At 54.3% G+C, this 19,392-nt stretch overlaps 1 protein-coding gene across 1 annotated transcript in view; it reads left to right on the top strand.

The window, feature by feature from the left end:
- The window catches only part of ARHGEF17 (Rho guanine nucleotide exchange factor 17), a 54,494-nt gene that overhangs the window by 18,696 nt on the left and 16,406 nt on the right, over positions 1-19,392 (top strand). The window lies entirely within an intron of this gene.

Below are 19,392 nucleotides of genomic sequence, written 5' to 3'. Positions count from 1 at the left end.
TTGATCAGGAGGATAACCTGATCATGGTGCCATGAGAAGACCCCAATTGCCGACTCTGCCACCCTGGGAGGCCCTTTGAGAGAGATCGGAGCTGGCCCAGCTTGGTCATTGATGGGGAGAGGTGGAGGCACATTCTTTAGAGGCCCAGGAATCCCCCTGGCTCATCTAGGTTGAGGTAATTTAGGTTAGAATAAGGGAGACTTCCGCAGAGATTAGAGTGAGTAGAAGGAGATGTGAACAGTGGAGAAGAAAGCCAGAGCTCTGAGCCTGGCAGTTGCGAGGCCTTCAGGACCCAGGACTCAGGCACCAGCCCACCTGGCCCACCCCACAGCCTAGGCTCCCACTTCTTTGGCCGCCATAAACATTGGGTGAGTAGGAAATGCCAAGCATAAAGACGGGAGGGAGCACCTAGCAGAGAGACCAGCACGTGTGGAGGCCCAGTGTGTAGTGTGGGGTTGAGGAGCTACTATAGCCAGAGTGTGATATGGGTGCGGAAATTTGATGCTGGTGGGTCAACAAGGGCCAGGTCATCCAGGGTGTCAGGGGTCAACCTGAGTGCTCCTACTTGATCCTGCATCCAGATGTGTTGGTGTAGTGGTTAGAACAGACTGGAGTCAGATGGCTTCGGTTCAGATTCAGCTCTTTCTCTTTGCTGTGTGACCACGAGTAAATACTTCATCGCCCTGTGGCTCAGTTTATGCACTTGTAAAATGGGCATGATGATGATAGCTCCTATTTATAGGGGTTTTGTGAAAATTAAATCTGATAATGCCCATGGTGGCTGGACTGGACCACTGACCACTGGGGGATCAGTGGGAAATCATAAAGCAACTGGAGGGGGAGGGAGGGGGATGGCCTGGCCTGGCTGAGGAGGGGTCCCAGGGATAGAGAAAGTGGATGGGATCACCAAGAATAGCCTAGGGCCGTGGTCGGCAAACTGCGGCCCACGAGCCACATTCGGCTCTTAGGCCCCTTGAGTGTGGCTCTTCCACAAAATGCCACGGCCTGGGCGAGTATTTTGAAGAAGTGGCGTTAGAAGAAGTTTAAGTTTAAAAAATTTGGCTCTCAAAAGAAATTTCAATCGTTGTACTGCTGATATTTGGCTCTGCTGACTAATGAGTTTGCTGACCACTGGCCTAGGGTTATCTTTGGGGGGAGGCAATATTCTGCGTTCCTGAGCGGGGCTCAAGATTTTCACCCAGGCAGTTCCTGTAGGAAAGGAGCTAGGGGGCTGTGCAGAAGTGGGGAGGTCTCTGTGGGCTTGGGCTCTGCTGGATTCTCAGTGGCAGAAATCCCACCTGCTGTAAAGTTGCCTGTTTCCAGCCTCACTTTATAGACGGTATCTATGGCCAGGAAAGGGGCAGGACTGCCAGGACCTGAGGAGGACTCGGGTAGCCTGTGAAGGAGGACTTTGACTCTTCTCTGCAGGAAGGGCTGGAGGCCAAGCTCCATTCTGACGGCAATGTGGAGAGAGAGAATGTCCTGTAGGGGCATCACAGCTGAGACTGGAATTGTCCAGGAGGAGGCCAGTTAGGAAACAAGCCTCCAAACTCAGAGTCCCCCTTCATCCAGTCTCCATTCACCGGGAGTCTCCTTGGGACCTGGTCCTGTTCTGTAGGCTAGGCAGTACCCCAACACACACACAGATGAGGACACTGGCTGTGATCAGGACTGGGACAGAGATGCCCAGACTCTGGAGGAGCCCGGGGGTGCCCCCGCAGGAGGGAGCCTTCAGAAGGGCCGGTCCTGAGGAAGGCTGAAGGGAAGCCTTTGAAGACTGAGGAGCAGGAGGGCTGCAAAGGCTGTTCAAAGCTGAGCCATGAGCAGGCAGCAGGGGCCAGATTATGAGGTGATGTTTTATTTATTTATTTTAAAAATACATATTTTTATTGATTTCAGAGAGGAAGGGAGAGGGAGAGGGAGAGAGAGGTAGAAACACCAATGATGAGAGAGAATCATTGATCGGCTGGGGATTGAGCCCACCACCCGGGCATGTGCCCTGACTGGGAATCCAACAGTGACTTCCTGGTTCATAGGTCGATGCTCAACCACTGAGCCATGCTGGTTGGGTGTGGGGTGACGTTTTAAACAATTCAATCTGTATACTTTAAGATGTGAATAGATAAATATTCATATGGTTTAAAAATATCAAAAAGTCTCTTTCTGTCAGCCGCTTAGTAGTACCTACCCAGTCCTACCCCAGAACACCTGAGTGTTAGTTCTCATGACTCCTATATGCAGATACCAGCAAATGCCGTGTCTTTTCCCCACTTTCCTCACAGACAGCAGCACACTGTCCACACTGCTCTCCACGTAGCATCGTTTGCAGATCTTGCTTTATCAGCACTTTCAGAGCTTCTGTATTCTTTCTTGTAGTGTGTGATAGAAAGGCTATTTCAGTTATTTTCCATCCTGGGCTGTTACAAACAGTCCTGCAGTGAACAAACCCATTCATAGGTCATTTGTGTGGAGGCTGGCGTATTTTGAGGGCACCTTAGGAGTGGAATTGCTGGGACAGAAGGTAGATGTGATTCTAATTTGATGCTATCCACAGGAGTCCACCAAGACACGTGGTTCCCACAGCCTCACCAAGTCAGACCTGGGGGTACTTTCCTAATCTTATAAGTGGAAAATGGCACCTTGGTGTGTTTTAGTTGGTATTTATCTCATAACTAGAAGCCCGGTGCATGAAATTCATGCACTGGAGGGCGGGGGTCCCTCAGCCCGGCCTGCCCCCTCTCACAGTCTGGGAACCCTCAGGGGCGGGAGGCGACCCTGTGATCAGGGGAAGATGATGCCCCCATCACACCTCTGCTGCTGCCACTACCAGCAGCACAAGCCTCGGCCGGCCCTGGTTACCTGAGCCTCGGGCAGCCGCCATCCGAGGCTTGCCTGCGCCTCGGGCCCGCCCTGGGCAGCCGGAGGGCTGAGGACGGGTCCGGCTGTACCGCGTGCCTGCCATCCCCCGCCCCCCTCCCCACCCCGTGGGGCTGAAAGGACTGGGTGACTCCGGCGCGGCTGAGGGGACTGGGTGCCGCCATCTTGTGGCTATGGGCACCGCCATCTTTGTGACCGTGTGACGGTCAATTTGCATATTCCCTCTTTATTAGATAGGATGAGTAAGACTGGTCATCTGCCCACATACCCAAGAGGCATTTGTTTTCCCTCTTCTGTGCACAGTTCACGTCCTTCGCCTGTTTTCCTATTGGGCTGTTGGCCTTTTTGTTTTATCAATTTCTAGGAACCTTTAAATACATGTCAGGGAGGTTAGTCCTTTGCTTGGGTTATGAGTTGCAGATATTTTTTTCCTGACTTGTCACTTGACTTTTGACTTTGTTTACAGTGCATTTTTGCCATGCAGAGGGTTTCATTTTTATGTGGTCTAATTTATCAAGTCTTTTATTTTATGGCTTCTGGATTTGGAGTCATGGTGAGAAAGGCCTCTCCCACTCCCAAGGTTATAAAGCAACTTCCTCATGTTTTCCTCTGGTGTTTTATGCTTTCTTGTTTTGTTTTCCATGTAAATCTTTGATCCATTTGGAATTTATCCTGGTGCGTAGTGTGAGTTGTGGTTCCAACTCCATTTTTTCCCCCCAGTCGGCTGGCATTTTAAGCTGAGGAGTGACTTCTCCTTCCTGGGGTGGGTGTGAGGGCCTGCTGGAGGAGCCAGGCTGTGGTGGCTGAGGGGCAATGGCAGTGGGGTGAGGGGAAGGGCTTGGGGCCACACCAGTATAACACGATGGACGGTTGGAGGTGGGGCACAGACTGGTGGCATAGCATTCCCAAATCCTCATCAGTGCAAGTCCCATCCCCTCTCTGGGCCTTGAAGGGGCCCTGGAGATCGCCCTGACCTTGGGGATGACTGTGTGGGAGGAGGCAGCCAGCAAGACGATGCTGACCTTAAGGTGGGGGCACAGAGGGTGGCACTCAGTCTTGGTCAGAGTGGAATGGGGAGGGAGGCTGGCAGCAGAGTCCACTGTGTTCCTGAAGTGGGCAGGCGGGAAGGCAGAGGGGTAGGCAGGGCAGCCATTTGAAAATACCCACCGAAGCCTGGCACTGCAGTCAAGGGTGGGGGCAGGGCCTCTGCCAGCCCTCCAGGTCCAGGAATGCTGGGGATTGCTGGGGGAGCAGGCACATTGTCCATTGTCTCAGAAGTGAGGGCCCGGCCCAGCCACAGCCATTCTCGAAGGTCCTCTCCCCCTGCCGTGAAGCAGGCATCCTTGTCTTCTCCAGTGGAGAAATAGGGAAGCCAGAGTGGACAGACCCCGCCCCCCACAGTCTAGTCCTGTTGCTACCATGGACTTGCTGTGCCACCTGGGGCAAGTCCCTCTCCTCTGGGGTCCCCATCCATCAAAGGGGCAACTGGCCTTGCTTTGGTTACTTCCCCCACCCCCAGCCCTCACCCAGGTTCCAATTTGGATTAGAGCTGGAAAGAGATCTTGAGGTCCATGCCTCTTTCCTCTTTACAGATGGGGAAACTGAGGCCATGAAAGGGACCCTGCCCCCTGCCCTTTGCTCTTCTTAACTTTCCTGGGCCTCTGGACCTTCCTCCCTGCCCCCAGCATGGCTTGTATCAACTCCCCGCCCCCACTCCTGGGCCCCAGTGGTCAAATTCCAGGGCTGCCATCGCCATGGCAACAGCCAGCTCACAGGGCCCCTCCTCTCAGGGCTTTCCACCAGGCTGTTGTCCAGGGAGGAGGCAGAGAGGGCCTCCTGCCCCTGGGGGACTGGAGGGGTTGGAGGTGGAATAGGGAGGAGGTCAGACCCAACTGCTTTCTCGTGTGTTTTCCAAAGGAGAAAATGGAAAAGGCACAGAGTGTTGCCAGCAAATGTAGTCTGTTATCCCACAGACAGTGGAGGGTCAGAGGTGGCCACCTGGGCTGGGGACAAGCGACCCCCCCCCCAGAAAGCCTCTCACCTGGAGAACCACCCCAAGGAAGAGTCTAAAACCAGAGGATTTAGAATGGGAGATGGGAGGGCCTAAGGTCTCCACCATCCATTTCGAAGGCCATCCAGGGACTAAGGGGCCCAGCCCAGCTTGGGCTTTCTCCCAGGCAGACCTGCCCCATGGTAGAAGGAGCTACCATGGTACCATCGGAGAGGGTGAGCTCCTTGGCCTGGGGGTATGCAAGCAAGGGCTGCCGGGGGGTGCCTGCCCTGGTCCGGGGCTGGCCCAGTCAACCTCTGATATGACTTGCCTTCTAAGGTTCTGTGGTTTTTCATAACAGCCAGTATTCATGGAGAACTTTGTCCAGGCACTGTGCTAAGTAAATCCTATTTTCTATTGCATAGATGAAGAAACTGAGGCACAGATGTGGGCTTCCTGGAGGGCGGAACAGCCATCAGTACAGGGTGACCTCTGGCTTTGCCCTCTCTTTGCCAGGGACCCAGCCCACTGTTAAATTCTGGTGTGTGGCGTGTTGCCTCCAGCCTTTCTCCTTACAAGTACATATGCATGTATATTTCATAATGTTGATATGATACAGCGTGTAGGTCTCATGCTTCTTTCATCCTCTGTGGAAAGCAGGGTAATAATAGGGCCTGCCCAGGAGGCTCCACTATAAGCAGCACATGGGAGCCCCTCAGGAGAGATTCGCTCCTATTTGTAAGTCATTGCTCTCTTCCTGTACTCAGGTACAGGGTACGTGCTTCACCCAAGTCCCACAGCAGGTCCGTGGCAGAGGGGGTTTTGAGCCCCAACCTCACCACCTCTTTAGTCCTGAGAACCTGAGCAAGTTACGGCTTTTCACTGAGCCTTGGTTTCCCCACTGAGTTGCTGTGAGGATCTGATTCAATTAGGCCATTCAAGCCTTTAGTAGATGGTGAAGTGCTGGGTGGTGCCATTTACTGGCAACATTGCAACCGTAAGCCTAGAGAGACTGAGGCTTCAAGGCTGCAACTCCAGAAGCCCAGGATGCTCGAAGAAGGAGGGGAGTCGGCAGATCTGAGTTATCGGGACAGCTTCCTGGAAGTGGTGGCTCCAGTTCTGGGGCCTCGGGAGAGTCGAGTCTAGACCTGCTCAGGCTGACCTTCAGCTGTGAATCTTGTGCAACACACATACACACACACACACACACACACACACACGAAGTTGCTGCCCTGGCACTGAGGCCGGACATTAGTTGCTGATAGAAAGCAAAAAGGCTTAGGACTGAGGCTGCCTCTGATCAGCCCAAGGCACAGACCACTTCTGCCAGCATGGCCCAGGCCCAGTGACGGCGCCCTGGAGGCTGGGTGGAGGGATCTGGGCAAGACATGGTCACTGTCACTGGTCATCTCCACCATCCAAAACTTGCCTCATATGATAGGAGGGGGGCTTCCCTGGGCTCTGGGTTGGGCCGGGGTCACCAAGGCTCACTGCAGGGCCAGAGTGACTGACTGATGGATGGAACTTGCTCCCCTCTGGGAATGTCCCCTGGGTCCTGGCATAGGGGAGGGGCAGAGAAGATGGGGGCCACAATGCCTCTCAGCTGGCTGGTCCCCTTTGGAGAAACTATAGTGGAAGAGACCCAAAGGCCTGGATCTACCCTCAGCTGACTGCTGCCCGGGGGGGGGGGGGAGGGGGGGTCCACGAGACTTTCCTCTTGGACCTCGGTGCCCACGTGTAAAATGGGAAGGAATCCTCAGAGAGGATTGAACATGGACATTCCAAATTTGCTATGTGCATTCATTACACTGATACTTGCTGTCATCCATCCACTGATTCACCAATATGTACCGAGCTCCTACTGTGAGCCAGACTCTGTCCTAGGCATGGATGCCGAAGTCTTGGAGCTGGAAAGGGAGGGAGCACCTCTGCCTTGTTATTCTATCAGTATCCAAGCCTAGAACGGAGGTCAGATTACTGGGTTAGTAGGAGCTGATAACACTTCAGTCTCCCCTGGGCCTTTGGTGGTGTCTGAGTAGAATTTCTCACACCCTGGGAAGTGGGGAAGATGGCCTCTTTTGGCTGGGGGTGGGGGGCGCCCTTTGAGAGACCCCAGGATTATAGCTACAGCTCAGACAGGCCCTGCCTCCCTCCTCCCTGCCTCTTAGCTCCCTGGGGCTCTGGCCTGAGGCTGGCCTGGCTTTTCCCAGGGTGCCTGGCCCATAGCCCAGTGAATCATCTTCCGCTCTAGAGGCGGGACACCCCATCCCACCCCAACAACACACACACAAATGTAGCTCTCACCCCCCTCCCCCCAACTTGTGCCTGTGTCGGAGGGAGGGAAGGAGAGGACAGAAGGGGCTGGACACAGACACTGGATAACTTCCGTTCTCACGATCCCTCACCCCAGCCTCCCTGCAGGCTGGGGAACTGGGTGGAGGCAAGGGAAGGGAGCCCTCCTTTGCAGAGCACCTACTGTGCAGTAGGTGTTCACCCTCATTTTTAAGTAAGGAAATAGGCTGAAGGGAAGTGATGTCTGTAGCAGCAAGAAGGTAGTGGTACTGGTCCCCAAACCACATGGGCCCGATTCCCTGTGCAGTGTACTGTGATGAGCAAAGTTAATGTGCTCGCTTCGGCAGCAAATATATGATGCGCCAAGTTTAAACGTTTTGAATGAAATAACTTTTAGTACTGGGAGGGGAAGACTCTGGAAGCTGGCCTCATCCACAAATTCTGATCCAGGGCTGGGACCACAGGCCAGGCCACTATTGTGGGCAGAAGTGGTGGGTGCATTTCCTGGGAGCTAAGGTTGCCAGATTTAGCAAATCCTACCCTGAGACTTCATCAGATTCTCAATGGCATCTCTTCCTCCCCTCAAGGGTGGGGCAACTTGCCCCCTGACTCAGATGTGGGGCCTAGAAGAGCTGGGTTTCGTTTTTTCAGCCTGTAAAATGGAGGTGATAGTCCCAGCCTCTGGCCCAAGAAGCTATGCAGAGCTTACTAGCTCATCAGGAGATGTTTTCACATCTATTGGGATCTGTCTATCCATCTACCCTCTCCCCGCCGCCCCGCCCCCCCCCCCCCCCCAAATACCACCTCCTGCTTCCGGCCAATTATCATGACGTTAAGAAACTTCTCCTTCCCAGGCTGGAAGATCCCAGCTGTATCTTCTTGAACATAAGGGGAAGGGGAAGGGGAGAGGAAAGAAAAAAGAAAAGGGGGGGGAAACCCACATGTAAAAAAATACATGTTAAAATCAAACCACATGCACCATAGCCCCTGCCATGCGGGCTTCTGCTGCCACCTGTGGGACATCTGGTAGAATTTCAGTTTCCGGAGCCCCAACTTCCTCACTAAAGCCTGGGTCCTGGCAGGGAAATCAGGGTCGGGGAGGGTCAGATTGTCCAGCTCCCATCTCTGAGCATGACCTCATTAACCCACCTCCCTCAGGGAGCCTGGAGGGGAATTTAGCATCCGCCTAAGCCCCTCCCCCCTTATTTATTCACTGAGGGGGAAACTGAATCCCAGAGTGGGGAGCAAGTTGGTGAAAGTCACAGAGCAAGTCAGTCAATCAACAGATATGTATTGTGCACCTACTGTGTGTCTGGGACACAGCCGTGAACACGGAGAGAGCAGGTCTTTGCTTTTACTGACCTTGTAGTGGTGGTGGGGAGGCAGACAAAAGCCCTCCCTCCTATTTCTTCTCGCTATTTCCAGTCATCGGGGAAGAGATACAGCCCACCACCACGATGCCAGGGGCTCTGGGTTGGCTTGACTCCTCCTGTCCGTGCTTTGTTACCTTGGTGAATTCGCTCAGGCCGCTTGGTGTGCTGAGTACCTGGAATCAAATTCCACATCAGACTTCATTACCTCAGGCAAGTAGCTTCACTTCCGGCGCCTTTGTTTACTCATCCGTAAAGGCCATGATAGTAATACTTAGCTCAGGATTGGTGTGAGGATTAAGTGAGCATTCAAGTGGCTGGGCTGAAATCACCTTAAAGGCATCCTCACTCACAGATCTGACACTCCTGCTGGCATTTGGGTGGAACCTCATCTTGATGAGAAACTCGAGAGCAATGTGGACGTACAGTAAAGCCTCGAGATGACGACTAACGGGCGAGGGGCTCTCTGTTAAAGCTGAAAGTCCATTATATAATAAAGTAGGTTTTCCGAGTGTTAAAAATTTGACAAATTCATTGGTTTACCTGTTTTTACTTATGTAGACATATTTGTGTAATTAAAATTAATATTTATGCACGGCCAGTGTGGCTCAGTGGTTGAGCATCAATCTTTGAACCAGGAGGTCATGGTGTGATTCCCAGTCAGGGCACATGCCTGGATTGTGGACTCGATCCCCAGTGGGGGGCATGTAGGAGGCAGCCGATCAATGATTCTCATCATTTCTCTCCTTCTCTCTTCCTCTCTGAAATCAATAAAAATATATATTTTTAAAAATTAAGTATTTGTGAAAAGTTTAATTTCACAGACAAGTTTTCTATATGTATTACAGTAATTTAAAATTTATGCTGATTGGGTCTAGTAACCCACTGCACACGGCTGGGCGTGGCTTAGCGCATGTCAAACATCAGCCACCACTGTTAAAATTGCTGTCGAAAGTCACACCATACAACAAGGGAACCAATTACCACAAGAGGCCTTGTGTGATCACCTGCTAATAATTTGCTCAACATTGTCTATGAGCGGTGACTCTTGGATTTAAATATGTAGACTATAGTTATAGATACGTAATATTTAATATCAGCAAAATTACTAGTGTTTTTTCCAACATTTGGCCTATTAGCTAAAATTTGTTAAAAATAACAGTGAATTAATAACAAAAAATAACCTGTTACATTAATGATAAGCAAATCTTGGTTAATAGCATTTTTAAATTAACAGGGTGTTAATTCTCACATATGACATATGGATGAGACATTTTGTCTGTTAAATCTGAAATCCGTTAAATCAAGGTCCACAAAATCAAGAGTTTCTGTACACGGCATTTGTATGGCCTGGCTTTGGATATCACGTAGTATCCCTCTGCTGTCCTCTGTTGGCCGTGGCAGTCACAAAGGTCCATCCAGTTACACGGAGAGGGGACTTGACCCTCATCACTCTGTGGGAAGAGTGTCGGTGCCTCGTTGTCAGAAGGGCACGTGGGGTGGGAAATGCGAGAGCTAGCCGAGAAATGCTGTCTGCCGAACCTCCCTGGGATGATTAGGGGGATGAACTGAGAGTGATGTGAAGTACTTAGCTCCTGCCTGGCACGTAGTAAGTTTTCAGTAAACAAGAGTTTTAGCTGTTTTGGGTTATTATTGGAGTGGTCCCTTCATTTTCCAACTCTGCCACAGAACTGCACGGACCATCGCCCACAGACAGGCTGTGCACTAGGCCAGCGGTCGCCAACCGCTGCACTGGACCACTGACGGGCATACACAGACACGTGAATGTGTCCACACATGTGGGACCCATGTCGTGTCAATCATAGCTGCACCTCCAAGTGCACCCAGAGGCCCACCTAAGCAGGGCAGTGGCCCTTGGGCAGGAAGGACCTGAGGCACTTGATCTCTCCTTTCTATTCCCAAGCGCGTTCCACAGAATTCTGGGGCCTACCCGGAACAGCCAGTCCCAGGGGAGCCCCGTGGCTTGGACACTGCCCTTGCAGCTGCCTATGAAGCCTGGGAACTCTGTGGAGCTCGAGAGACGCTTCCTTCCAGAAGGGAGGGTTTGTAGGGGACAGGCTATGACGTGGTACTGCATGGGGAAGAGACTGATGATGGGAGGAAGAAGGAAGGGGTCTCAGGAACAAATGGAGACACGAAGGCCCCAAGAGGGGTAGGATCTGGTTCAAGGTCACATCGTGAGTACATGGTAGAGCCAGAATTTGAGCCCAAGCTATCTTGTTCAAGTTTGCCCTCAACCTTTATGCCAAGAAGTCCCTCTTTTGGAACCTTTGTGTCACTGATGAACCTAAGGACATGAGGAGGGCAGTGGCCATCAGTGAAATGGATAGCCCAATAGGTTGCGAACATCCGGTACTGACTCCGTGTCCATGGACTTCCGTGGGGTCAGGAGCGTCAGATGGTCCGTGAGGACTACTCGCCAGGGCTCGGTTCCCAGGAAAGAGGATCTCAGCATTGCTCGTGGCAGCATTTTGTTTTCCACCAAAACCACCTGTGTCAGGAGCACCTGGTGTGTCACTGTCTCAACACAAATGAGGCTGAGCTGAGTGCGGGAGGCCGAGGGGAGGTGGAGAGGGGTTCTCCCCGGACGTGGTGGGTTTAACAATATAGGGCTATAAAAAATAAGCCCAGTTAGAGTGGCTCAGTTGCTTGCTTATCTGCCTCTGAACACTCCCCCAGGTTGAGTGTCAGCCTGTGATGTACCCAAGTGTTGCCAGGGCTGCCAATTCGATTCTGGGGTCAGGGCACATGCCTAGGTTGTGGGTTTGATCCCCAGCCCCCCACCCCCACCCCCCTCTCCTACTCTCCCCTTTCCTCTCTCTAAGCATGACCTCTGGTGAAGATGAAAAAAAAAGGACATGGGGCCTGGAGGCAGCCACTGGTCTCCCCTTTCCAGTAAGGCGACGCCCCTGCACCTTAAGTGGGGAGTAACAATAACCAACCGTCCTTTGATATTGGGGTGCTTTGGGGATTAAAGGAGCCGGCCAGGGTTTGGAAAGCCCTGGGATGCCTGGCACCCGGCATATGTTCAAACAGCGTTGGTGGTGGTGAGAATTCTAAGAGTGTGGAGTTCCTGGTGTTCCGTTTGGGTGACCCCGTGACCCCGGGACGGACTCTCCTGGCAGATGTTTACATAGAGCCACGCAGATGTGAAGCCTAGATGGAAGGAACCCTGTGTCACTGATGAACCTGCATTTCTCCTTCCTAACCTGCATTGCACTTGTCATTTCTTTTTCAGTTCCTTCACAAGCTGTTGTGCCCAGCAGGCACAGTCCTCTTTTCTTACCTTTAATCCCTAGCACAGTGCTTGGTACCGAGTAGGTACTCGATAAATATTTATTGAACTAGTCAACAAATGAATAAAATAAAACTCAGTGAACTGCTATTGAACTATGTATCTGTGCATCCATTCGTTTGTCATTTCATTCATCATTCTGTTCACCAATCCATTTATTATTTACTCTATCATCATGCCATCCTTTCATTTATTCAGCCATTCATTATCCATTCATTTGTCCTTCCATATGTCCTTTCTCATCATTGGGTCCCCAGTCGGTCTAGCACCACCTGTAGGACCAAGTGGCCCCAAGTGGGCAGTGTCCCAGTGCAGAGTCGGGGTGTGTTCAGAGGCAGGCAAGCAAGGTTTGGGGCTTCTGTCAGAGATGAGGAAGCTATCAGCAGACTTGGTGCAGGTAGGGAGGGTTGGGTATTTCTCAGGGCTGGCACATGGTAGGGGGAAGGGGTATATGTGTTGTGTTGTGGTGGGATGTGAGGTGTGTAGAGGGGGGCTGGGTAGACCTTGACCAAGCACTTCATACCCTTATAAAACCTGTTCTGAGCCAGACTCACCCAAACAACTGCAGGGATTCAAAAGGAAAAATCAGTGCCTGGAGCAAGAGCTCAGAGACCTACATGAGGTGTTCCCTAGCCCCACCACAGATAACCCTCACCTGGACAGGCTCCAGGCTCCAGTGCCTGTGATATGGACACCCTGGACACCCTAATTAAGCAGCTGTGTATTCCTGGTCTTTCTGTCAGCTTCCTTTCATAGTCTCACCCACCCCTTTGTTGCCATGGCAACAGGCTGGAATCTAATTAGCCATCCTTAATGAAACAGCAGCAAGCAGTGTCTTTGGCACCAATCCCCACCCCCTTCTCCAGGCGGGGCGCCCACAGATCTTTAGATTTCTTGACCTCGGGACCTTGTTCAAACCCTGCCTCCTACAGGAAGCCCTCCCTGTACCCACAAGGCAGAAGTGACTCCCTCTGCTGAGCCTTCTGAATGTTGTCAGAGCTCCTAGATACCAGCCAGAGTGGATTTATTTCTGCAGGGCCAGTCCTGCTGGAGCTGTCGAGAGAATGGACACACCTCACTAAAAAGCCCAAGCTATGCACCCTGCCCCCCGCCCCCCCCAACTACTCAGAAAATGAGGCCCTAGGCATATAGCTGGAGAGGGTCAGGTGGGGAAAAAGGTGTTCTGAGAGAAAACTGACGGTGGATTAAATAGCCATAATGATCGAGCAGTGGACCAGGGGTGGGGCCTGCTGACCACGAGCCCGCCTGCTGGTATAGGATTATTCTTGGTACCTGGCTGCTTGGATTAGATCAAGAGGTGTGTCCATCCTCCTTGCTCAAACCATAACTCAGTCAATTGGCCTGGCCGTCCCAGTTTCTGCCCGCTGTGTCCAGCCCTGAGAGGAGAGGGGGGAGGAGCAGGCCTCACCCCCGGGGAGCCCACAGTCCATCCCATTGGGAGGATGAGAGGCAGAGGACTCACTGGTTTTCTTGGTCCAAACTGGAGGCAGAGGAGGACCCTTGTTCCTGCCTCCCAGGGGCAGAGGGGGCTTGGCAAGAACCCCCTCCCAGAGCAGGATGGGATGGTCAGACAGGCTCTAGGTGTGGAAGTTCCCTGCTGCCAGTGCACAGATTGCTGGGCCCCACTCCAGAGTTTTAGATCAGTAAGTAAGGTGTTGGGGGAGCTGAGAATTCTTAATATATTTCCAGGAGGCACTGAAGCTCTTGGTCCAGGGACCACACTTTAAGAACGACTGCAGAGTGGGACCAGAAGGGCAATTTGTACAGAGCCTTCATTCATTCTTTTTTAAAAATATATATATTTTTTTTATTGATTTCAGAGAGGAAGGGAGAGGGAGAGAGAGAGAGAAACTTCAAGGATGAGAGAGAATCATTGCTCACCTGCCTCCTGCACACACAGACACACCCCACCGGCGATTGAGCCTGCAACCAGGGCATGTGCCCTGACTGGGAATTGAACCGTGACCTCCCGGTTCATAGGTCTATGCTCAAGCACTGAGTTACGCCTGGCCAGGCCCTTCATTCATTCTTTCATTCAGCAAATTGACGCAACAGTCACTGTGGGCCAGGCCCTCGTGGATCCTAGGGAGACAGAGGTTCACCCATCACTACGTGGCACAGACTTAGCACTTGGCGGGCACCTATCCGGTGTCAGGCTCTGCGCCTAGTGCAGCCTCTGGGAGCATCTCCAGCCCTGCGTGGTGCTCACTGCTTTGGGGCCTGCTGCCAGGCGTGGGTCACACTGGTTCTCTCTGGGAATTCTCTGTTCCTGCTTTTACTGTTGGCTACTTGGGAGCTGTCTGTTGGGGAGTTAAAATTGTAGTGTTAGATATTTTGGACTCTGAGCTGGCCAGTGCTGCCAGAGCCTGAGTCCTGCCTTCTCCGGAGAGGATGAGGAATAATTCCCTTGGTCTGGGTTGGGGTGGACTCCCCTGGTTGAGGGCTGAACAGGGGGAGGGGAGACAGTGGGGCAGTGGGGGATAGGAGGCTGTAAGGGCCAGCAGGAGAGGTTGGGCCTCCACCATGGGGATGCCAGGGAAGGTTTGTGAGCGGGAACCTTGGGCTGGCTTGCTGTGTGAGGAGAAGGGAAAGGAAGAGTTAACGGGGTTTGTTTATTAGCCAGCTCTATGTGCAGAGTGGTATGGCCCAGAGGTAAGCTACAGTTCCCAGGGATGGGCATCAATCTGGCAGTTGCTCACATGTATAATTACAAACTATGATACCCGGTTAAGAAAAACGGAGAATCTGAGAGCACAACGCAAGTGCACCTGACCTAATCTGTGGGTCAGGGAGGGCTTCCGTGAGGAGGTAACATTTGCAGAAAAGAAAAGAAAAAGTGCTCCCGAGGAGAGGGAAAAGGCGAGGGCCAAGACCCCGAGGCAGACTCAGTCTGGTCTGCTTCCAGAAGTTAAGAAAGAAGTGATGAAGTTATCAAGCAGGGGGGCGGGAGGCGGTGGATGAAGGGACTAGTCTGGATGATGGAGTCAGGAGGTCTCACTGTGCAGGAAATCCAGGTACAAGCAGGTGTGGAGGAGGGAGTCAGCTGAGGGTTTGGTGAGTGGGGAGCTCTCAGTTCATAGGGAAGCGTGAAGTCTGAAGTCAGCCACAGCTGAGGCACAGCAGAGGGTTCCCCCTCCCCCAGTCAGCTGCAGGGTGTACCAGCGCCCCCCTGGTTGGGGGGTGGGAGCTGGTGCAAAACAAAGTTCACCCCGCCCCCCCCATCCTGGTTAAGGGGTCTGGGATAGGATCTGACAGGACCTGGATTTGAGGGACAGGTGGTGGTGAGGGGTGTAAATGCCTGAGCCCCTCCCCATGGGGGTGGGTTGTGGGGGGTGGAGAGGGAGAGGACTGTATCAAATACAGGACACTGGTCAGCTGGCTGGGGTGGGAGGAGGGGTTCCTGGGGGTGGGCCCTTTCCCTGGTAGCCCCTCTATCAGGCCCAAGTGCTCGCCCCGGGAGCACAGTGTCAGTGTTCAGGCAGGTGTCTGTGTGCGTCTCTAAATATGTCTGTGTCTGGTTATAGTCGTGTGAACATGGAAACACGTGTGCAGCTGTGTGCAGCACGGGGTCGGTTCATGCTTGACAGGGTTTAGGTCTGTACAGGACTATGTTGATGTATGTGCTCTGGGCTCTCGCCCACGCGTGGATACGAATCTAGGCTGGAGAGCAGGTTTCCATGTATGTGGGCCTGTTCTGTGTAGGTATGTGCATGCCCTGTGTGTGCCTCCGTGGGTGCAGGTGTGGACAAAAAGTGCGTCACCAAGTGCACTCGCCTTTGTCCGTGGGCGTGCACCGACTTGTGTGTGCTCAGAGGTGATGAGTCCGCTGGACAGGACACGGCCGTGTGAGACCCGGTTGGGCCGCCCTGTGCGTTTGCGGGGAGAGGGGGCCGCGCCCAGGGGGCGGGACTTCTCCCGCCACGCCCCACCCCCACCCCCACCCCGGCCCCCTTCAGCCCCCGGCGCTGCTGGCGCCAGGCTTGCGGGGCGCGTTGGCTGAGCTGCGGAGGGAACAGCGCCGCCGCCGGCCGGGCCTTGGCCATCAGACCGACGCTGGAACTGACGCTGTGGCCGCGGCGGCCGGGCTGAGCCTCGGAGGGAGGGAGGGGGAGAGGGAGGGGCCCCGCCGACCCCGGCGTCCCCGCCCGGTGGCAGGTCGGCCGCATGCTGCAGATGGTGAAGACCCTGGCCCAGTTCACCATCGCGCTGGAAGACATGCGCGATCTGGGCCCGGCCGCCGCCTCCGGGGAGCCCGCCGAGAACAGCGGCGCCGACGCTGAGGAACCTGGGGAGGCCCAGGTACCGGGAGAGGGAGGGGCAGCCAGGAACTTGGGCCAAGGCCTAAAATTCATCTGACCCAGGACTGAGAGAGACATGGACAGATGCTGGGGCGCAGGACCCGGGGACATAGGATCAGGCACGCCCGCTGCCTGACCCCGGGTTTGGGGGCTCAGTGGTAAGGGATGGGGGCAGGGAGGGTTGAAGGTACGTGAGGAGCCCCCGCAGCGGTGGTGTGGCTGCAGAGCACTGAGGTTTGGTGCCACCAGGATGCAAGCTTAGGATGGCAGAAGGGCTGGCAAACAGCCGGGATGGGAGGCCCGCACCCGAGACCCAGCCTTAGCGAGACCTAGTGGTCTTCACACACACAGTGATGCGGGTCAGCATGCAGAGGGTCAGCATGCAGCGAGAGCCCCTTCCTGGGTGTTCTGGGTCCTCAGGCTCAGGAAGGGGCGGCTTTTCCAGCCTCCCTGCCAGGCCTGAGGGAGTCTCCAGGTGTGTGTGTGTCTGTATGTCTGTATGTGCTGAAAGGGGTGAGGGGCGCAGTTTTGCCCACACCTCTTGAAGTCCGCTCCCTGCCACTGCACCCACTGGGCCCTGGAGGCGTCCTGCTGGGTGGCAGAGGTGGTTCCCGTTCCTGGGTCAGCGTGGGTTCCCTCAGGAGGGTGAGGAGGCCTCAGGGGCTGTGTCCACGGCTTTGTGTGTCTGGGCCTGGATGGACCTGCTCTCCCAGCTCCCGGGGGGGCTGTGGTCCTGCCTTCCTTCCTGTGCTGTGTTGTATGTCTCTCTCCACCACCCCATCTTTGGGCTGAAGGCCCTGGTTCTCAGCTGGGTGACTTGGCTCCATTTATTGTCTTTTTGTGGAGTGTCTGGCCTTTATGGCTTCTCTCTGCGTACATGTGTCTGTCTTCGTGCCATGTTACTGGGGTCTCGGGTTTGGGTCATGATGTCCCAATCACACAGGTAGGAGGAGCCCCCTCCCCCCTCTTCCTGCTGTACCCCTTCAGCCCCCACCTCCCTTCCCACTTCAGTGCCCCATGCAGTGAAGGGCTGGGGCTGGGGCTGTTGAGGGATGAGGGACTCAGAGGGCCTACAGGACTGTCCCGCCCAGAACAGGTGGGCCTGCTGATCTGGTTGACAGCTGCATCGCCCATCGCTGCTTCCCCTCAGCCCCCACCCCCACATACACTCGCCCGTGTCTGGGCACGTGCTGAAGGGTGTTTGTGCAGTGGCAGGGAGCTGGCCTTGTTTTCTGTGCCTCTACCTGACAGCTGAGTGACAGCCTGCTGTGCTTTTAAGCAGAGAGGAGGCTGGGAAAGGCAGGCACCGCAAAGCCAGCCTCCCTGCAGGAATTGCCCAGCCTCCGGGCCTAATGGCCCAGCATCAGCCCTGCCTCCCTAAGGAGGCCTCCCTGCAGGACCCTCACTGCTGAGCCTGGCAGGGCTGGGCCAGGGCAGTAAGTGCCTCTAAGGCCTGGCCCTGCTCTCCGGGAGCCTCTGACCAGCAGGGGGACGGACATAGGTAAACAGCCTCGCTGAGGTGGAGGAGGAAGGGATCTTGCAGACCCAGTGTGTTTGGAGAGCGCTGTCCTGTTTTCACGGTTCTGAGAGGGAGGCATTACTCCATTTTGTAGAGGAGAATGTGGAAACTCAAGTGCTTAGGTAACCACCCAAGTCTCATAGCTGGTAAGGTCCGAGCTGGAGACCCCATGGCCCAGCTGGCTGGTCAGTCTGGGCAAGAACTCCGGGTGCTGGGGCCCTAAGAGTCAGATTGAGGCAGCTGAAGGGATGCTGGTCCTGGCTCTACAGGACAGGGCTCTGGCTGTGTGACTGGGCAAGTCATGTCACCTCTCTAACTTGACTTCCTCACCTCTGGGAAGTGAAGATGACAGTACCTGTGTCATAGAACTATGAGTGTGAGGCCGAAATGAGGCCATACCTGTGAAGTGCTGAGATGTCCCTAGGGGACAAGAGGGGGTGTGATCTGGGCCTTTCCTTGGGCCTTGATGCTCTCCCAAACTCTCCATCCTAGGGTGGGCCCAGCTCATGCTACCTCCTACTGCAAGCTGCTCTGATTTTTTTTTTTTTTAACAGTCTCAGAAGCACTGTGAATAGGTGGTCTGTCTGAAGCTGGGGGCCCTGAGGCAGGGCCTGGTGCCTTCTCACCTATCAGAGCACAGGGCCGAAGCGGGTGTCATGCACCCACCCCACCCCAGATCTTCTAGAACAGGAGCCCACTTTTCTGAGTGTGCTTCATTATAGGACAGGTTTGAGGACATGCCTAACCCCTGAGTCCCTGGGTCAGAGGTTGTGGGAGGGGGGGGGGGCGGGCTGAGGTAGGCATACCACAAGCCAAAGGGGTGAGCAGTGGCTGGAACATGCAGGCTGGACAGACCTGGGGCTTGGTCTGCTCAGCAGGCATAGACTCTGGGCACAGCAGTGACCAGGGCAGCCCCACTGGTGAATCCCTACCCTGAGGGCCTCCTTGGGGTGGGGACTGGAGGGATGCTGCAGACTAGGACACTCAGCTTGTGTTGCCCGTGCACTCAGATCCGCAGGCCTTGGTAGCTGGATCCTGAGGTAGGATCCAGGCAAATAGATGCTCTGGGCAAGCTGAGGCCTGGGAGGGAGAGTGGAGAGAGAAGAATAAGCCCCGGCGACCTGGGACCCAGAGGAGTTCGGGGCCTGGCTCAGGACCACTCCAGAGACTTACAGGAGCCCCGGAATGGAGTCTGCCTGGGAAGAGCTTTGGGGCTGCTGCCATGGGGAAGGCTGCCTGGAGGAGTGGGCCAGAGGCACAGGGATTGCTGGCGAGGGCAGAAGGAAGTGAGGCCCAGGAGGTTGGACACAGGGAGGCATCCCAGGCTGGTTTCCAGAAAAGTCTTCCCACAGAATAGGGGCTGCCCTGTCAGGGATGCACACCCTGTCCCTGTGGGTGTGGGTGCAGAGTTTGGGAAATCCTGAAGGGACTCTAATACAATTCATCAGATTTTCAGAATGGAGGCATTGGTGCTTGGGTCTCCTTTCCCTCATTTTTAAAATGAGAAGAATAACAACATCTACCTCACAGGGTGGTCAGGGAGATGAAATGATATGTAATGCTTAGAACAGTGCCTAACGCAGAGTAGGGCTCAGTTAACCTCTTAATGAGAGAACTGGGATCCAGCCTTGTCTGAGGGTATCTGATCCTGCCCCCTTCCAGCTCTGACTTTTGGGGCCAGCCTCATCTCTCTGGGCCATCTTGTCTTC

This window comes from Eptesicus fuscus, chromosome 13 (assembly GCF_027574615.1).
Source record: "Eptesicus fuscus isolate TK198812 chromosome 13, DD_ASM_mEF_20220401, whole genome shotgun sequence".
NCBI lineage: Eukaryota > Metazoa > Chordata > Mammalia > Chiroptera > Vespertilionidae > Eptesicus > Eptesicus fuscus.
The sequence above is the reverse complement of the archived record's forward strand: the minus strand, read 5'-3'. Positions and strand labels throughout refer to the sequence as shown.